The sequence below is a fragment of the Cupressus sempervirens genome, chromosome 10 (assembly GCF_028749045.1).
Source record: "Cupressus sempervirens isolate cs-2001-9-10 chromosome 10, ASM2874904v1, whole genome shotgun sequence".
Taxonomy (NCBI): Eukaryota; Viridiplantae; Streptophyta; class Pinopsida; order Cupressales; family Cupressaceae; genus Cupressus; species Cupressus sempervirens.
Window position 1 is genome coordinate 95,003,240 of NC_143127.1, and position 20,758 is coordinate 95,023,997.

The 20,758-nt window shown below is 32.5% G+C and overlaps 1 pseudogene; it reads left to right on the forward strand.

The window, feature by feature from the left end:
* The first annotated feature begins 1,172 nt into the window (after nucleotides 1–1,172).
* Nucleotides 1,173–20,758, forward strand: part of LOC149532743 (large ribosomal subunit protein uL2x-like) — a 53,570-nt pseudogene continuing 33,984 nt past the window's right edge.

Sequence of the window (20,758 nt, forward strand, 5' to 3'; positions counted from 1 at the left end):
TGCCAACTTTCTACTTGATTTCTACAGTCTATCACTTTGCAAAGACGTCACACCCTTTGTGGTAGGGTTTTCTTTTTGTCAATTTTGAGGATCCTAGGTAAGTAACATGCCAAGGTTTCTACAAATCTTGAGATGAAATTCTTCTTTTTCTATAACATTTAGTTCTTCCTTGCATTCTGCAAATATTGAGGGAAATCCTACTATTTTGATTCAAATTTAGGGTTTGAATTTGGATATTGAAAAATATTTTACCATTTTTCCCGCACATAAACAACATTAGCAAGTTGCTGGCAACAACCTGGTAAGGGTGTCAATCTTGCAGACATTTTGAACATATTCAATCATACCCACCTTCCTCTTACTAACATTTGAGAAATATGAATCTGTATCTAAATTCTTATTCTTTCAAATATCAATTTCTATTGATCTATCTGAATATGGTCGTATTTTGTTTAATGGAAGCTACAAAAGGCTTTACTATGAACTCTGTGCAAACAAATTCAAATAAGAAAATAGCTCTTCCTGCAATCCAACTATTCCACATTATGCTCAAGGAGGGAAGTATAAATTTGAGTGAAAATTAGGAGACTTGCAAATTATAATGCATTATGATGCTCATCCTATTGTTCTAATTGTTTTAACCAAAAGTATAACACAATGTTTATTGTAATGTAGAGGTGAGGGATGGAATGTGAATATTGCATTAAATAGTGCCGACAAATGACTCGGATGCATTCACCATTAATAGCCATCTGGAAACCTAATTCCATGATCTGTAATTAATGTTCATCTTTCAGTTCAACAAATCATTACTTATTCTTGTACATTTCTCTCTCATCCCATATTGAGGGCAAATAATTACTAATTCTTGTTGATGAAGAGTACATTATTATAAAAGAAAAGCAGAAAGGTTGTAAGGCATAGTTGCTGAATCATAAACACATGTAATAGTTAATATTGGCTAGCCTAGATATGTGAAAAAAACTTATTTTGAAATTTTATGTTCTTACTCTAAATTTAGTAGGATATAAAAATTTATATGATTAAATTGAAAACAACAGGAATGTAGCTGACAATTAATTTGATTATTTCCATCACTTGTCCACCCATGCCTTGTGCCTATTTTGGGGGTTGTAACTGTCCATTTCAGACAGATTCTATTTTAATTATGCCATGTGAATTTCAGGCATCCCATAGGCTACAACATGAGCTCTTCATCGCTGCTGAAAGAATCTATAGTGGCCAATTTGTTTATGTTGTTAAGAGGGCTTATTTGAGTGTGGGAAATGTGCTACTCCTTAGATGTATTCCTTAGGATGTCATGGTCTGCAATGTAGAACAACATGTGGGAGATCATGGCTCCTTTGTTTGGGCCTCCAGAGACTACGCAATCATCATTAGTCATAATCTGGATAATAAAACTTTCAAGTAATAATAATTTCTCGTTAGCATATATAATAATCAAAAATTTTTCTTTCTTTGTTCCTCTATTCATCTTTTGTTTAGTATATTGATTCAAAAGTTGATTTGTAGTTGATGTTTATACTACATTTTGATTATACAATTATTTTATGCCCTAGATCAATACTTTTTTGAAATCAACTTCAATTTACAGGATAGAACTTTCATTTGGAACTAGAAAGATTGTGCCAAGCAGCTACAGAGCCATGATTGGTCAGACTGCTGATGGTGGTCAAACTGAAAGCCAATGCTAAAATCTTACATTGCCTAACCCAAAAGAAACCATTGGCCCAAGGTGCTTGGAGCCGCAATGAATCCAATAGAACATCCGCATGGTGGTGGAAACCACCAGCATACTGGGTATATACGAGTATTGTCTGCTGCTATGCTTTATTGTTTGTGCTTGAATTGGTTTTCCTTCATGATTTTTTCTAAGCTAATCCATAATTTCTCTAAACTGATATTATTTTCTACTGCGTAATGTTTACAAGTTTCCAAATAATTTGTTTAGGTTTTCTCGCATATGCTTATCTATTCAAGTCGTCTATGTATTGATTCCCTAAAAATATGACCTTTATCCATCAATACTGACTATAGCATTTTTTGGGTCTCTTGTAAATGTTAACTAGCTAAGTGTGTGTGACTAGCTATTGATTCTACTTATCGTGATTCCAATATGCTCTCATCTATTTGTATACCTATTCTTAATTGCCACTCCTCTCCTATGTAAGCATTGTGTAGTCCTACTCATATCTTTCAAAAGATTAGTTGCATCCATCTCAGGTTGAGTAAATTTGTGGCCAGACTTTTTTAATTTTATTTTTTTCAAGTTTTAAAAATTGGATTCTCCTACTGTGTAGATTTAGAGCATCATGGACTATAATGTGTGCCCATATTCATTTTGAGTTGAAAATTCTCGTAGCTTTCTTGTTTCCTTTAAACCATAGAATGCTCATAAAGGTTATATTTATAGGGAGGAGATTGTATGTGTGCATTTCTTTCTTTAAAACTATAAAATGATAAAAAAATATTGTATATTTGCATTGTATATTTTGAAGACTAAACTATAAAGGCATGTATTGAAGTTAAGGGCATTGTAATGTTAACATGCACCTAGGAGGCTATTGAAAGGTCAATTTTTTTGGGGATTTAGGCCTAGTAAAGCTTGTAAGAGTTTTAGGTGTCTTTGGAAGGGTTAGTGAAGTTATAAAACCTTTGAAAAGGTTAGTGAAATATATTAAAGTCATATATGATTGTCAGTTGTCGAAGTTGACACTTTGTGTCAACTTAGACAACAAATTTTAGTTTATAACTAACTGGTAACTGTCAAATAGTTAGACAGCAATGGTTATTTACTATTTTTTGGTTATTTAGAAGGGATTTTTCAAGTGTTTGAGGGAGAAGTAGAGTTGGGGCGGTGAGACAAGGCATTGTGAAAAAATTTAATCAATAAAATAATCTTGTTCTCTGCAATTCAGTCTCTGTCCCATGGAACAGTGAGTTCCTATGATGTATCAAATGCATTTTGACTAATATTTAATGTGAGAACATATTATTATTTTTGTTATCTTGTCCACGCATTCTTTTAATTTTCATTGCGGGTTGAGTAAGGAATAATAGACTGGTGCATTCAAACCAATGACTGGTTAGGCATAGTCAACTCTACTTATTCTAAAGTTTCCAATGTAGATTCTCTCCTACCACCTATAGTCACTGTTATTGGTGGGAGACAATGAGGTTGTGATAATTTATTTGTACTATATTAACCAAATGTAGGAGAGTGGGAAAACTTGTTGTAAGTGCAATGTTGGATGGTAATTGCTGATGGAGGTTTAGCCCAGATTAGACACCAATCTAATAGATAGTAGATCATTTCATGTTTGAAGATGTTTGGGGGGTGAATCCTTCATGTTTGGGGGGTGTCTCTATTACCAAAAATGAGACAATAGAGCACTGCTAGTGTTATGATGGGAAAAATATGTCTTTCATTGTGATAAACTATTTCTAAGTCATCTGTGTTGTTTCTTGCTATTGTCAAGCAGTCTTTGTTTTCCTTGAGACCATGAACAAAATTATTTACCATTTTTGCTAATGATAAACTTTTGACTTGAACAATGATAAAGTTTATTATTAATCATTATAGTGGAACAACTTTTGACTTGTTCAAAAATTTTAGTCGAAGGTGTTGGAATTGATAGTGAACCCCAAGCTCCTAGAAATCACCTACAACTACAATGCATGTTACATCTATGTCTGAGAGAGAATATGATCCAAAAAGCATGCCTACTTTGGTGATTTGGCTATTATTGCAGCACTACAAAGTGTCTTATAGTGTTTCTCATTTTCTTAAATAATAGGCAATTAGTTCATGATTTCATCATATCTTATAGTGGAACAACTCCAAGAATCTTGGGTAAATTGCTTGCTATAAGACTTTCTTGTATAGGACACTCAATAATGTTGGCTAAGTGGTGGGCACAAAGAGGAACAAGAAAGGATCTCTACAAGTGCACAGTGTAGTAGAATTCAAAAATGAAATTGAAGTGCTCTCATATATTCATTATAAGAATCTAGTCAGGAAAATTGGCTTTCATCTCCATTCATGATGGAACTTACAATGATGCATATCCACAACAATCTTTAACTTCTAGCAAACAAGTTAAACCTAAAGATAAGTTGTTTGAAGACTTGGTTGACTTTGCCAAGGCAAAAAGTAAAACTTCACCCAGTAAAAGTGAAAGTTTTTAAAAATTAGAGGTTGTTCTCTGGGATGGTTTGTACTACATATCTTCAAGTAGCTTGCTAAAAGTGATGGTTTAGGTGTAGAATCAATTTTATTGAAGCCACTATATAGTCTTTTGTTCAATTGAGGTTTAGTATTCATTATGTGTTATATTATTCCTAGTGCACTGCAATTTAATTTATTTCTTGTTACTTTTTTTTTTTCTGATATGAAATTCCTTTTGAAGATTTGTATATTGAAACAAACTTATGTTCTTACCTAGAAGGTAAACGATTTTAGTAACAATGCCAAAAGATCCATATATATATATATATATATATATATATATATATATATATATATATATATATATATATATATTGCAATGAATTGTTGAAGCTGGTTCTATTTCAGATCTCAAGTAGTGTGTGAGCAATATCTTTTCTTATCATAATATTTGTGGGAAGTAATTGCCTATGTGGCCTTCCACTATTCTCTAGTTCACAATTCGATTGTGGCATTTTGTTCGAAGCAAAGCTTTATAATTACAAATCTAGGATATTTTAACAGATCATTTACTTGTGTGAGGGGATGAAACCCATTTTGGTGCCCTAAAATAAGATAATTATATATAGAAACTCAATCATTGAGACATTTCATATGGACTTGAGCTATCTTGATCTAGGCTTAGATCTATTTCTATGCATTTTCTATAACTATTTTTGGGCTTTAATCTGCAATGTGAGATGCTTATTTTGTTGGCAAGTAATTTAAATAGGAAGTATTTTCTACCACTAATGTCTGAGAGTTTGTTTTATAAATGATATCTAAGTTTATTATTATCAATATGCATGAAATCTTATAATAGGAGAATATTATCAATATGCATGAAATCTTTAAGATCATACAAGATTTTCTTTCATCTAGAGTTGCATAGGTGTTGAAACTCCTTTATTATATATAGGTTGTTGCTGGAACTAATTGTTTGAAAACATCATAATGTGGGTTATTTTCATATTGCAACATTGTTAGTCAATCAGAAAAGATGTAGATTTGAAATTTGTTTCACTTTTTTTTCATCCTAAATTAAAATACATCTACATTATTAATAGTCATTTTTTGTGTTTTAGGTGCAATTTATCAGATAACCTCCTTTTTGATATGTCTTTTGAGTTAGTCCTTTGCTTAAACAATAAATTAAAAGATCATTTTATTGTAGGGCCCTGAAGTCAAAAGTGGAGATCTACCACAACCTATCATGCTCAGAAAGGGCTAAGAGTTTACTTTCACAATCAAAAGAGGAGTAGGCTCTGAAGATTGTGTAAGCGTGAATTATGATGATTTTGTGAATGATGTGGAGAAAGGAGACACACTACTTGGCGATGGTACATTCTCTTGTGCTAGCTTGAAAATTCATTTATTAGCTAAAAAGAACAGAGTTACTAATGTTATTCGCAACATTTTCATAGCTTTCTATTCCTTATCATTATTTGAATTTCTCTAGGGGGGATGATTTCACTACAAGTGAAGTAAAAAACATCAATTTCTATAATTTATGAAGTAATTGATGGAGGAGAGCTTAAATCACGATGACATTTAAATGTGTCTGGAAGAAGTGCTACCCTGCCTTCCATTACAAGTTAAGACCATTTTATCAACTCTCAGGCATGTATAGAAAATTAGATGTTTGTTGCTTATTGACATGTACATCTCAATTTGCTTCTTTCTTAGGGTTTCATTGTGATTTCCCTTTTTTGTGCCTAGTATTGATTGATTGAAGTTACCTAGAATATAATTGAATGATATGTTTATCAATCTTGAAATATGTGTAATATTTGTATTTTGTTGTTGCTTGTATATGTGATGAGTTGTTTTGACCAACACAACATCTGAGATAGCTTAATTTGGTATTTGATAAAATCTATTTCTTGTCTTTTTTTTTCACAGATAAAGATTGGGATGATATTAAATTTGGATTTGAGAATGGCATAGACTATTATGTTTTTTCCTTTGTTAAAGATGCTAAGGTGGTGCATGAGTTGAAAGATTACCTTAAAAGTAAACCTTTGAAGCAAAATTTTAACTTTCTAGTGTAATATAATCCATTGCAGATAGTATTGGGCTTGATATAGCATGTTCCCTTAATTTATATTTTAAATCATAATTTAAAAAGTGATAAAATATCAATGCATTTGTATTTTTAATTATGTGAAGGTTGTGGTGCGGATATCCATGTGACTGTGAAGATTGAAAGTGTTGATTCAATACTGAATCTTCATTCAATTCTTTATGCATTAGATCGGGTAAGTACAGTCTCCCTAGATCAGAGGTTTCAGTTGGATAAGTTGTTACTTTATGATTGGTGATATTGCTTTGAATGGGGTTAATAAATTATGTGAAGTCATTCTTGTCAAGCATTATATAGAAAGTTAAATGCACATGCTACTTTGTTTACTATTTAGTCCTGCATGTATTTGTTTGGATGTTGGTGCTTTTCCATTGTTGGTTTTTGATGGTTTTTGTACAGCTTTGATGTAAAATACAAAATATAAAAGCTTTACTTGTGAATATGTTATAATCTTCTTTAAATTGTTGGCAAGGACTATGAGCTTCAGTAAAGATGCTTTTAAATCAATTTTTTTTTATTGTCTACCATTCAGTCAAGTTAACTAGAATGAGACCATCATTTAGCTGCTTGACAATTCCTAGCTATTGAGTTTTTAGATTGTAGTTTCCTCATAGAGCTCAAGATGGTTCTATCAAGAAACGAGAGAGAAAACCTTAAATGTGGATAGTAATATCTAAATTGACACTTTGAAAGGAGGGATACATATATTCTTTATGCTATAATTTTCACATGAAATAAATTAATGTGATTTTTTTCCTTTGTGAGTAAAATATGTGAGGCCATATAGCCTTTGGAGATTTTTCTAAATGCGACATAAGTTGGTTAAAATGGCATAACTCTCAACTGTGAAAATCTTGACATCTTCCTCATTCTGAGACTGTTTTCTTCTGATGGGAATTTTTATGTCATCACAACTTATCATAATTGATTGTACTAGGTACATTCCCATGCAAGACTTGTTGGTATCTTATGCTTATGAAATTTTAGTGTATGTATTTAAACATGGCATTCTCTTCAAATTCTACTATCGTAATTCATAAATTTGACATTAGTTCAATCTCATAAATTATGCCTTTGTTATCTTTGTCCTCTCCATCTTTTAGCTTCACAACAAAGGGCTTAGAAGTTGTGAACTATCAAGAAACATTTTTCTATGAGAGGAAATGCACTTATCCAATTCTTAACAGAGATGTTGTGGCATGCAAGGGCTATGGGTATTTTTGTGCAGCTGTCATACCATGCATGGGAAAAGATCTTCTATTTGCCATAATTTTTGTCAGTGTTGCCTTGAGAAGAATTTAGGGTTAGCTTTAGGTTCATTCTAGCTTTGATTTTATCTTGTCACCTTTTGTTTGGGTATGAGATGCCAGATTTTGAATACATAGGATACAAGCTAGGTTTTAAAAGCTAAGAAACATTGTCTTACATGTTAGATTTCAATAGCTAAGAAACATTGATCTTATTGTTTTGTTAATTTTTACCTTCTTTTGAACTTGGTATACAAGATTTGTTGTTTTGTGTCTCGTAAACACCACTTAACAGTATTTGGCTAGTCTCTAGCATATCTCACACACCCAAATATTCAATCGGCTCAGTTGAGGTTGAAAGATACCACCTAGAGGACTAACCAAGATAGTCTCCCAAACAACAACACCCTTGTCTTTTGTCCCTATTTAGGTAAATATTTAGCTTTCCAGATGTCCAGAGTCCATATAGCAGTTTATATGTCAATCTGATGAAACTATGAATGATCATGCATCTCTTAGTATTCAGGCTCCACTATTTCTCCAGACACTAGTGTCAGAGTGTAGAATTGTCATGGAGTAGTGTTTCTGCAAAATAGTTTGTGATTTGCAAAGGGAAGGGCACCATTCTTTAATGCAAGTGTCCATTTCTGATGGCCATACAGGGTTGGAGCACCCAGATATTGTGCAAGTGACCTGTAGTGGTGAATATAAGTTGTGTGTCTTTGTCCTAGTCTATGTCCTACAGAAGCATCCATCTTGAATGCTAGTGCTCCATTTGATTCTCTAGAATAAAAAATTTCTTGGATCCTTGTTCCTATGTTTCTATTCCCTTTTCTTCTATCTGCTACAGCCTACAATATACAAAGGAATGCATACTCTCTCTCTCTCTCTCTCTCTCTCTCTCTCTCTCACACACACACACACACACACACACACACACACACAGTTGGAATTAATAATCTTTCTTTGGTTGTATTTATTTATTTATTGGGATAAACCAAGGTATCCCTTATGTATTATTTATTTGTCCTCTAGTCCACATGTAAAGGACATGTCATTCTTGTCCTATTGTCCACTTGTGAGGACAACTCATTTTTGTATTTTCTTTAATAAGAAAAATAGATATTCCTCCTTAAGAGAAACTTGACACTTTGCACACACCTTTTATGAATGTGGCATTTATAGAAATGGGTGTTACACATGCAAAGACATGCAACTCCTTTCTCATCTCTTTAAAAGAGGTGCTTCTCTTTTTCATTTTCATCTAGTCTCCATTATTCACATCAAATTTTTGATGCTATTGTAAATGAGCTATTTTGCTCCATTTCTTCTCTCTCTTTCTCTCACATTCTTAGACTTTTGCCTCATTCATAATACTCACAATGGGTTTTCTTTGCTTTCCCCTTATCAAATCCTTGTCTATTGTGTTGCTTCTTCTTTGGTATTGCTCCATTGATCTTGTATCATTTGTATGGTAAAACTCTTCTTGCTCTCTTGGATTAAATCTATTATTTCATGCTATTTTATTTTATTATATTTTATCATTTCAATCACTTTTTCTTACATGGTATCAGAGCTTTCTAATCCTTATTTGAGCTTTTGTGAATTTTACCATATTGGAGAACTTTGGTGAGAGAAGAAGTGAAGAAAAAAATTCATTCCTATTTTTTTTTGTAGGTTTTTTATTCAATCTTCAAATTTTTTTTCTAACCCTTTTTGGAAGGTTTACCGCCAAAGAGTTCTTTATTTTTTATTTTTTCTAACCTCCTTTGGAAGGCTTGCCGCCAAAGGATTCTTTATTTTTAATTTTTTTATTATATCTAACCCTATTTCTGTTGCAGGCTTTTTAAGTTTTTTGAAATTCAAGTTTTTTTTTCTATTTTTGTTTTAGAAAGAAAAGTACAGTAGTTCATATTTTTCTTATATCTCATAATCTATTATCTGGGTTTGGTTGAAATTTTAATAGCATTTAGAAAACATAAAAAAGAAAAAACTTTTAAAATTTCATTTGTATCAGAATAGTATTGCAAAATTTATTGTACTATATGTGCAGTATTATTTATTTTTCAAGTTTTAAGACAACAGTTTGTATTTTTATGATATCTCTCAATCCGTGATCTGGGTTTGGCTGAAATTTGAACAACATTTAGAAGACATAAAAATAAAAAAACACTTTAAATTTTATTGAAAATTGAATTAAATTAAAAAAGTTATCGCTCTCTGTGTGTAACACATTTTTTTCAATTTTTCAAATTTTTATTTTTCCTGTTTCTTCAATCTGACCAGTGGTTTTGCAGGAAACATTTTAGTTTTTAATTTTGACTCTCTAAATCTCTTGATTATTATTTAACATTCTTTTGGATAATAAGTCTCACTTTTTTATTTCAAATCTATTATTTAAATTTTAAACGTAATTTTTAAATCATGTCAACCTTAATTCCAAAAATCAAGTTAAATAACTCAAACTATCATGCTTGAAAAACTTATCTTTCATTTATATTTCGTTTTAAGCATATTTTAGATGTTGCTACTAACCCTTCTGTAGTTCTTGGTACCTCAGCTACACAAGATGAAAAAAAATGCATGGAATACTAAAAATGAGGAAGCCCTTGGCCTCATTGGTATATCTCTTAACCCATATTTATATATTCTAATTTCTCATTGCACTAATGCCCACAAAGCTTGAGATATTTTAAAACAAACATATGACAAGCCATCTAAATCATGCAAGATTCAATTGCAAGACAATTTGGAAGACTTAAGGTATATTGATTTCAAATCCATGGATGAATTTTACTTAAATTTGATTATATTAAAAGTCAACTAATTGGATTAGGCGTTACTCTCACTGATATTAGATTAATTACCATTATTTTAAAGAAATGTCTTCCTAGACAATTTTAACAATTTATTACTAATGTTCATTCTCAACTTGCTATTCCTACTTTGTCTACTCAATTAACTTATAGTATTTTTCAAAATTTGTTGCCTCAAGAGGAAGCTAAGTTGTTACAATTTGGTACTCTTAGATCTAATGAACATGCTTTTGTGTCTAAAAGTCAAAACCAAAATTTCAAAACTTCTAATAATGATTCTCCCAATACTTATAATAATAATAATCATAATAATCATCCAAACACTCATCGTAATAATACTCATCCTAATCAATTTAATAAGAAACTTCACTGTACTTATTGTGGGAAAGATGGTCATGTAACTAATAATTGTTTAAAAAAATAAAAAGATAAGCAAATTATGAATAACAATAATCAAAACTCTCATCCATCTCGTCATGCTTTTACTGTTAGTTACAATGTTCTTAAAAATTTAGAATGGATTATTGATACTAGTGCGTCTCAACATGTTACTTTTCATAAAGAAGTGTTTGATTATTTAAAACCTGATCCTTCTAATATTCCAATTCAATTAGCTGATAATCATAGTTGCAAAGTTGAAGGATTTGGTAATGTTAGTATTTCAAATGGAAAATTACATGATGTCCTTTATGTTCCTGATTTGAAATACAATCTTCTTTCTGTTGTAAAATTATTTCAAAATTACAAAGTTGAGTTTCATAGAGACATGTGCTCTGTTATTGATCCTAACACTAATGAAGTTGTTGCTAATGCTAAGTTAGGCCATGATAACTTATTTAAATTTTCTAGGTTCACCTCTTCTAGACACTCTTTGCACAAAGATATTACTTTTAATATGGAGCATGAAAGGCTTTCTCATTTGAAAAATGAGTATATCTCATTTAATACAGTTGAAAATTTACCTCCTATTGCTTCATCTAAGATGACATGTACAAAGTGCATGAGTGAAAACATGCAAAATACAAAAAGTTATCAAGCTTATAATCCTATTACTAACAAAGTGCACATAGCACAAAATGTTTATTTTGTAGAAAATGGTGTACATGATTCTTCTAATGCTCAAAATGAACAAGTTCATGGAAGCAAAATTGTGTTAGTGGAGGACCAACCTCCTTCTCTAAACCTTACTCCTCATATATCTACCTTTATTCCTTCTATTCTTTCTTATAATGGTAATGGTAATGATGCATTTATAGATCATGGTAATAATGCTAATATTGATAATGGTAATAATGCTAATGTTGAAACAAATGATGCATTCATAAATCATGACTCTTCCTCTAGTGATAAATTTGTTAAGAGAAAAAATAAATGATTTCAAAAAGTACTTAGTAAAAGAGATCAATTTTTAGAATGGGTGGACTTCAACCTAGGAGGATTAATTACTGCAAATATTGTTTGATGTTAATAATTCTCTTTCAACATCTTTGACATTTCTCTTTAGTATGTTGTCTAGAAATTATGTTCTATATATGATCTTAATTCTATATGCATGATTTCATACCATGATAGTTTAGGTATATTTATTCATGTGTATATATGGGGCCCCACATATATATCCTGATAAATATACAAATTATTATGTCTCTTGTGACTTATCAAATATGAGTGCATTCTTTATTTCACATAAGTAAATTTATTTTATTTATTTTTCTTATTCTTTGGGATTATGAGTTATTATACACTATTTCTTTCAACATTTATTTTGTTCTACTGATTGGCACATAAGTGCAGTTTATGCTTTTCTAGCATCATTCTATTGCCATATTGGCACTTTATGGTTAATACCATTTATTATTGGAGTTTTTCTCCAATTTTAGTTAATTTGACCCATCTTGAAGGCATTTTACTCTTATTTGAAGGCAGTCAATTTTTAATACTCATACTCCTCCCTTTTGATATCTTTGAAAACATGCCATATAATGTTATGTATACTTCTTTGCTTAAATCATGAGTCATGCAGGTTATGGATTGATCACCCATTAACTTGTAGTAAAATGACTTATTATTGGACTGTCTATATCCACGTGATTGAAGCATTGTTGATATTGAATTCACTAGCTAGCCTTTTCTATGGTCTTTTCTTGAAAGTTTTGATAACATATTTGTTCTTTGCAGGATATGATTTATCTTGATTTCTTTGTGGTACCAAGTTACACTTATATTTACTCTATGAGAATTTACTTATACATAAAAAAGTTTCTAACTTGAATATAAGATGAAATTATCCTTGTGGATAGTTGCCTTTTTTTTTATGTTTCAGGTAATCCATCAAGGCACATACAAGATATCATTATTCATTGTACAGATTCTATGCCACATGAATCCAATTGAAGATGTAACACACTTGAAGAATTATCCACTTCTCTTGGCTCTCCAATGATGTACCCATGATAATAAGAGACCTCTTGCACAATGAAGATATTTCAAAAAATCAAGTTGTAATATTGTAAATTGGTTTTGACAACATCTCTCCAAGTAAATATTAAAGGGGGGTGTTAGAATTAATAATCTTTCCTTGGTTGTATTTATTCATTTATTGGGATAAACCAAGGTATCCCTTATGTATTATTTATTTGTCCTCTAGTCGACATGTAAAAGACATGTCATTCTTGTCCTATTGTCCACTTGTGAGGACAACTCATTTTTGTATTTCTTTTAATAAGAAAAATAGATATTCTTCTTTAAGAGAAACTTGACACTTTGCACACACCTTTTATGAATGTGACATTCATAGAAATGGGAGTTACACATGCAAAGACATGCAACTCCTTTCTCATCTCTTTAAAAGAGGTGCTTCTCTTTTTCATTTTCATCTAGTCTGCATTATTCACATCAAGTTTTTGATGCTATTGTAAATGAGTTATTTTGCTCCATTTCTTATCTCTCTCTCTCTCTCTCTCTCTCTCTCTCTCTCTCTCTCTCTCTCTCTCTCTCTCATTCTTAGGCTTTTTCCTCATTCATAATACTCACAAGGGGTTTTCTTTGCTTTCCCCTTATCAAATCCTTGTATGTTGTGTTGCTTCTTCTTTGGTATTGCTCCATTGATCTTGTATCATTTGTATGGTAAAACTCTTCTTGCTCTCTTGGATTAAATCTATTATTTCATGCTATTTTATTTTATTATATTTTATCATTTCAATCACTTTTCCTTACACACACACACACTCGTACATGCACACACACACACACACATACGCACATGCATGTGTACATACATCCATGCACAAATTTACTTGTTTACATTTTACATTTCCTAACTTTGTATTGATTATAATCTTTATTAAATCTAAAATGGTTTTAGAGTATGCTATCAATGTATAATATGATTTATTTTAGATCCGAGTGAATATAGTCAAATATAGTGAAGGTTTAAATTTAGGCCTAGTTCGAATCTATAACTTCTTGTGACCCAAGACTTAATTTATGTTCTTTTAGTAGCATAAGTTGCTTTCTTTGAGAACCCTTTTGGCTTTTTTGGCTAAATTCTTAGTTTCTTCTAACCATAAGGTTAATTTCTTGGCAAAGGGTTTGGTGATATGGTGGTGATGAGAGCTTCTAAAAATGCTATCCTTAAAAAGCAATAAAGAAGCACAAGTATCATGACTCCCATGAGTTTACTTAAGAAGACTTAATTTCTATTCTTTCCATAGCATAATCTGCTTGCTTTGAGAACACTTTCAGCTTTGTTCCTGAATTTTTAGTTTCTTTAAACATAAGGTTATTGCTAGTCCAAGGGTAAAATTTTTGCACAAGTTTACTAAAAAGTTCATAAATGGATAGAAATTGTTGATCTAGATAGTTGTATAAGCTTACAGTTTTATGAAAGTACTTCGTTGGAGGTTTTTTGATATTTATATGCTTCCCTTGGACATTATCGAATGTTTTCTTTCATTTAGTTTATTTATGACAAGCATTTACACACTACTTCCATGCGAATGGTCATAGCCACCTTCATTTTTAGCCACACTCATTCAAGTTATGCATGTATTGATTTTTTTATGGTATTTGTATGTTGTTTAGGATTCTAATAGTTTTCTCTTCCTTCCTCTTCTTTAGGCTATGGTAGCTCAAGGGGATCTTGGAGTAGAGCTTCCTATCGAGGAAGTTCCTTTACTCTTGGTAATTTTATAGAGTTTTTTATCATCAATTAAAATGTTACACATATCAATGAAATTCATTTCTTGAATTCTGTGTTTGTAACCATTCTTATTGAATTCCCTATTTACTACCCAAGATTAGGCTAATATTTCAAATCACACTAGGTATGATGCAGTCTTCCATGCTGACACAAGTAGTGTTAACTTGGAAGGGCTTTCTATGCTTCCCTCATCACAAGGTGCACCTTCTTCTGGAATGGAAGTCCAAATAGATGCTCTTGGCCTTGGAATTCAATTAAGCTTCTTGACATTATTCATCTTACTTTTTAATTATTTGCAAGCCAAAAAAGCAAAGATGGAGGCTAGTTTCAAAATGCCCTCTAATTTGTCATCTTGCTTGGTTTTTTAAGAAAATTTTTGTCCTTCATTGTACTCATAATGAAATTTCCTAAATAGAATTTAGTTTTCACTTGCTTGATTCGATAGAAGAGTAGAATTGGGTGTAGAAGAATATAATTTAGTGTTAAATTGTTAATTTAGCCAGTTGAAGAGAACTACAGATTACGTAGCAATCAAGTTTGGAAGCCTATCATTGGATCCATGATGTTACTTGCAAGAGTGAATGGCGGATTTAGCATTTATATTTTGATCTATATTTTAATTTATTTTTTATAATTTCTAAAATGAAAACTACTTTTATCTATTTAGTATGTAAAGTTTTGATATTTTTTCACAGCAAGTTAAATTATGATACTTCTAGAACTAGAATTTAATTGTATAGTTTTTCAGTTAAATTTGTTGGTCTATTTTTCATAAGTAATCAGTGATAAGAACCCACTTAACTGATCCATAATAACTTGTTCATTTATTTCCTTCCTCTTTATTTGTCTTTTTATTGCATACATCTACTACCATCATTCTCATGAGAGAGATTCTTGTATATAGCTACTCATGAGAAATGAGTTCATAAATTCAACTAAAAAGTCATAGATTTTTATATATAGCCGATCATTTATTCATGTAAATGAATCAATAGATTGGATTAAAAAATTATATACTTGAATCCTAATAATTGTCTTATAGTTGGAATATATTTATACATAAGTAGAAAAAAATAGTCCATAGTAAATTGGTACATATGAAACTGAGTTTAACTATGAAACTCTTTGTGATGCACAATTTGTTTGTTAAATTAATATGTACTGAGAATTGTTCTTTTTATTTCTTACTGGGCCAAACTTTTCCTAAGAGCGGTAAGGGAGGTGGAGGAAAAGCTCATGGAGAACATCAATAAGCTAAAGTTAGAAATGGTGAAATTGGAGGAAGTGGGACACATGGCAAGACTAAGAGATTATAGAAATAGATGTGTGAGGATGAAGATTGTATACTATGATGCCTTCAAAGAAGTGAATTTCAAGGAAGAAAAAGAGAAGCTAATTTTCATGCCAACCTTAGCAGGCTTAACCTTGTTGCCTTTTATGATAAGTTAGAAGATATGGTGGAAACCCATGATCGAATGGGGATTATGAGTCAGACCAATGGGGATAAATATGATGGGCAATGGTTTGATGGGTTGAAGCATGGCCATGGAGTCTATAGATGGGAAGATGGGAGTTGTTATATGGGGACCTGGAGTAAGGGGCTCAAAGATGGGAAAGGTACATTTTATCCTACATGTGGAAATCAGACATTTTATCCTCAAGGCAGTTGCATCATTAAAAGTACTTACTATAGGAGTGTTATAAACTACAGTACAAATTGCCTGAACTTGTTTAGTTATCCTGTTCTAAATATGAGTTTTATGATTCCATTCTAATCCAAAGTTGTGTAAAAGTAAACATGTTCTACTGATAAAATGTTCAACTGAGAATCTAATACCATCTTTATCTGTAGATATGAGATATCTTGAGTTGGATGTGAAACTATTTATGGGTGCAGTGGGGTAATGTACAAAATGCATTTCAGTATATTTGAGTTTGTGTGTTTGTCCATAGACATATTGGATTCACAAAATTTTGAATTTGCCACACTTGGTTTTGGGTGTACAAGAGATTTACATTTTAAACACCATGCATACTAATTTAGTCTCATCTATGCAATTTTTGCAATTAGTCGAAGAAAGTGGGAGTTATTGTTCTTAGTTTATTTGGTGATTTTTGTTAGCATCCTTGAAATTGATGCATCTTTGTATCATAAGATGCTAGTTGTAGCTAAACAAGTCCTTTAAACTATACATTTAGGTGTGGTAGCCAACTAATGCTAGTTGTAAGGTACACAAATTTTATATTATGGGATTCCTCAGTTTGCCTTAATGTTCCACAGGGTTTCAGCATCCTATTGTTTTTCTTTTCTTCATTGTTTACCAGTGTGACCATTTTAGAGGTACTTCTTTGTATGCTGCCAAATTACTATAATCATGTTCATACTTATGAAAGCACATTGAACACTAAATTTTTTGGTCTACATAGTATCAAAGTAGTAGGAGGACAAAAGGTATTTTCTATACCTTCTTACTATGTTTTCCATTTAATCGTTGACATAATATGTCAATTTTTGGTAACTAGACATTATTTTCAAAATTAAACATGGTGAGTGGGCTTAAAGTGTCAACTTGGTGGGGCAAGTTGGTGAGCTGACTTAGCAAGGCCACTTAGAGATGCGACATGGCAAGCTGACTTGGTGAGCAAGCTTGATGAGCGAACCTCAAGACTGACCTTGATGAGGCACTTTGGTTGGGTGACTTGATGACCAAACTCAAAGAGTCAACTTGGCGAGCATACTTGAATAGTCGATGTGGTGGGGCAAGTTGGTGAGCCGACTTAGCAAGTCCACTAGGTGAGGCAAGATGATGAGTCAACTTGGTGTGGCAACTTGGTGAGCTGACTTAAAGACTGACCTTGATGAGGCACTTTGGTAGGGTGACTTGATGAGCAAACTTAAAGAATAAACTTTGTGACCATACTCAAACAGTTGACTTGGTGACATGACTTGGTGGGCTAGCTTGGTGATCCGACTTGGCGTGCGTAATTGAATAGTAGACTTGGTGAGCTAACTTAAAGAATCAACTCATTGAGGTGACTGGGTGGGAGTGACTTAGTGATCTCACCTGGAGAGTTGACCTAGGGGATGGGCTTGGTGAGAAAACTTAAAGAGTTGACTTGGTGAGCGTACTTGAATTGTCGGCTTGGCAAGAAGACTTGGGGACTTGGTGGGACATGTGGGTGAGGCAACTTGGTGAGCTAACTTGCTGAGTAGATTCAAGTATTGACCTTGATGAGGCACTTTGGTGGGGCAGCTTGATGAATGAACTCTGAGTCAACTTGGCGACCGCACTTGAACAGTCAACTTGGTGAGCGTACTTCAATTGTTAGATTGGGGAGTTGACTTGGGGAGTCGGCCTGGCGAGAAAACATGGTGAGTGGGCTTAAAATGGAAACTTGGAGGGGCAAGTTGGTGAGCTGACTTAGCAAGGCCACTTAGAGACACGACATGGCAAGCCGACTTGGTTAGCAAGCTCGATGAGTGGACCTAAAGATTGACCTTGATGAGGCACTTTGGTGGGGTGACTTGATGACCGAACTCAAAGAGTCAACTTGGCGAGCATACTTGCACTAGTACATTAGGGTTCAATTTTTGACCTTTATTGGTAGAATTTTTGACCCAATTTTTGACCAAATTTTGACCAAATTCGACCAACCCATTGGTCAAAATTTGTTTGCTTGAAATTTTGACCAACTCACTAGTACATGATTTTTCTCAATCATATAGCTAATTATATATTCTTCATATTAGTTATTGTCAATGTTTTTCAAGCATTCTATAAAACAGTTCACATGTCTTGCGTATGATATGAGATTTTGCATGCATCCTGCACTCTCTCTCATCCAACTAATGATGGATTACATAGAGTGATCTGAAACCATGATGCTAAAAAACACACAATCAAATCCAAAATGAACTTGCACTACAAATGGATTGTGGAAATATGATATTGGTAAAATTGCATGCATGTCTACTAGGACAATCACAACTTAAACATATATTTGTCTTGGTAGACATGCATGCAAAATTAACAATATCAGATTTCCATAATCCATTTTTAGTGCAAGTTCATTTTGGATTTGATTGTGTGTGTTTTTTAGAATCATGGTTTTAGATCACTCTGTGTAATCCATCATCATCTAGATGAGAGAGTGTAGGATGCATGTAAAATGTCGTATCATAGGCAAGACATGTGAACTGTTTTATAGAATGCTTGAAAAAAATTTACACCTTCTTGTTGGTGGAAATTTCCATTTTTTCGACCTTTGTTGGTGGAAATATACACCAACGCTTAATTTTTTTTCTACCTTTGTTGGTGGAAATTTCCACCAACACCTAAATTTTTTTCTACCTTTGTGGGTCAAAATTTCCACCTTCATTGGTTGAAATTTCCACCAATGCCTAAATTTTTTTCTACCTTTGTTGGTCAAAATTTCCACCTTCATTGGTCAAAATTTCCACCAATGCCTAAATTTTTTCTACCTTTTTTGGTCAAAATTTCCACCTTCATTGGTCAAAATTTCCACCAATGCTTAAATTTTTTTTCTACCTTTGTTCGTCAAAATTTTGACCTTCATTAGTCAAAATTTTGACCAATTCTTGTATGACCTTACACAATGGCTTTGGTGGATTTTCAACGAATAGATTGGTTGAAATTACCAATGATTTGGTCAAAATTTTGACTAGAAAAATATTGACCAGTGGGTTGGTCGATTTTGGTCAAAATTTGGTTGAAACTTGCGTCAAAAATTTGACCAATAAAGGTCAAAAATTGAACCCAAATGTACTAGTGATGTATTACTAATGCAAGGAGGGTAGGGAAGAACTAGAGCCAAAGGCACACCCAACAATCCAAACCAACCTTGTAGAATTAACACAATAGAAGTAAACACAAAAAGAGAGCAGCACCACAAAGAGAGAAAGAGAAAGAGAGAACAAAACTATTGATTCATGAAAATATCAGCATACATGCATAGCTATAAAGAATTCTAGGTTATGGCTAGATACAAAATACCTTCAAGATCAAAGATTTAGCTTCAAATTTGCACTTTCCAATACTACACTAGATTGATCTACCCAAATCTCAAAAAATTGCCCTAACTCTAAGCCTAAACACTTTGTTTATACTTGCCAAAATGGCTTATAGAATGTTCTAGGTCATTACATAATAGGAAGGATGACCCAACAATAATCTAGACACATCCCAAGAAAAGATCTCCTCATAAATGTCAAGATTAAAATAAAGCTTGCAAGTTGGCTCACACCAAAAATGCAAAAATCACATCCAAGATACTTACGCTCAGCATCAATAGGATAACTTGGCACATGAAGAGTCACTTGGCATACACTAGGTAACTCAACACATGAAGAATAGCTTGGCACACACTATGGAACTTGGCACACACTATAGAGTGAGATGGGATAACACATAAACCCCAGTATTAACATGACATGGGATAACATCAAATCATCTTAAACTGTAAAATTACTAGCACTCGGTAATTGCTGCAACTCAACAATGACTGTAACTCAGTAACATTTGGTAGAATGAACACAAATGAGTAGGATAACATGTCAACTTAGGATACTCCTACATCAAACAACTGGGCTAGAAAGAAATGATTTTCCTAAATCATGCAAGTGTCACAACCTAAGCTAAATCCAACTCAGATTGAGAAATCCATGTAGCATATTCAACTGGTCTATTCTTCCACTTTACCAAATATTTATAGTAGTCCTTTCCTCTTGTGCTTTTACCAAATTTCTAATCCAATATCTATTCAACCTCTTCAATCTACTTCTTAGGATAATCATTAGGAACAACAACTTCATCATCTGACTCATGATACTTATATAGATAAACAACATTGAATATAGGACATATGTCCATGTCATCAAGTAACTCAACTTCATAAGCATTTCCTCTATCAAACTTCTACAAGATTTTACAAGGTCCAAACTTCTTCATCTTCAAGTTACTATATGTTCCAACCAAAAATCTTCCTTTCTTCAAATGAACCATCACCTCATCACCAACTTCAAAAATATGATGTCTTCTAGACTTATTAGCATTCTCCTTATACTTCTGATTACTTTGTCCAACTTTAGCTTCACTTCCTTATGCAAAGACTCCATAAAATCAAAAAAAGTTTCTCCTATAGTACTTCTCTTCTCTTCACTAG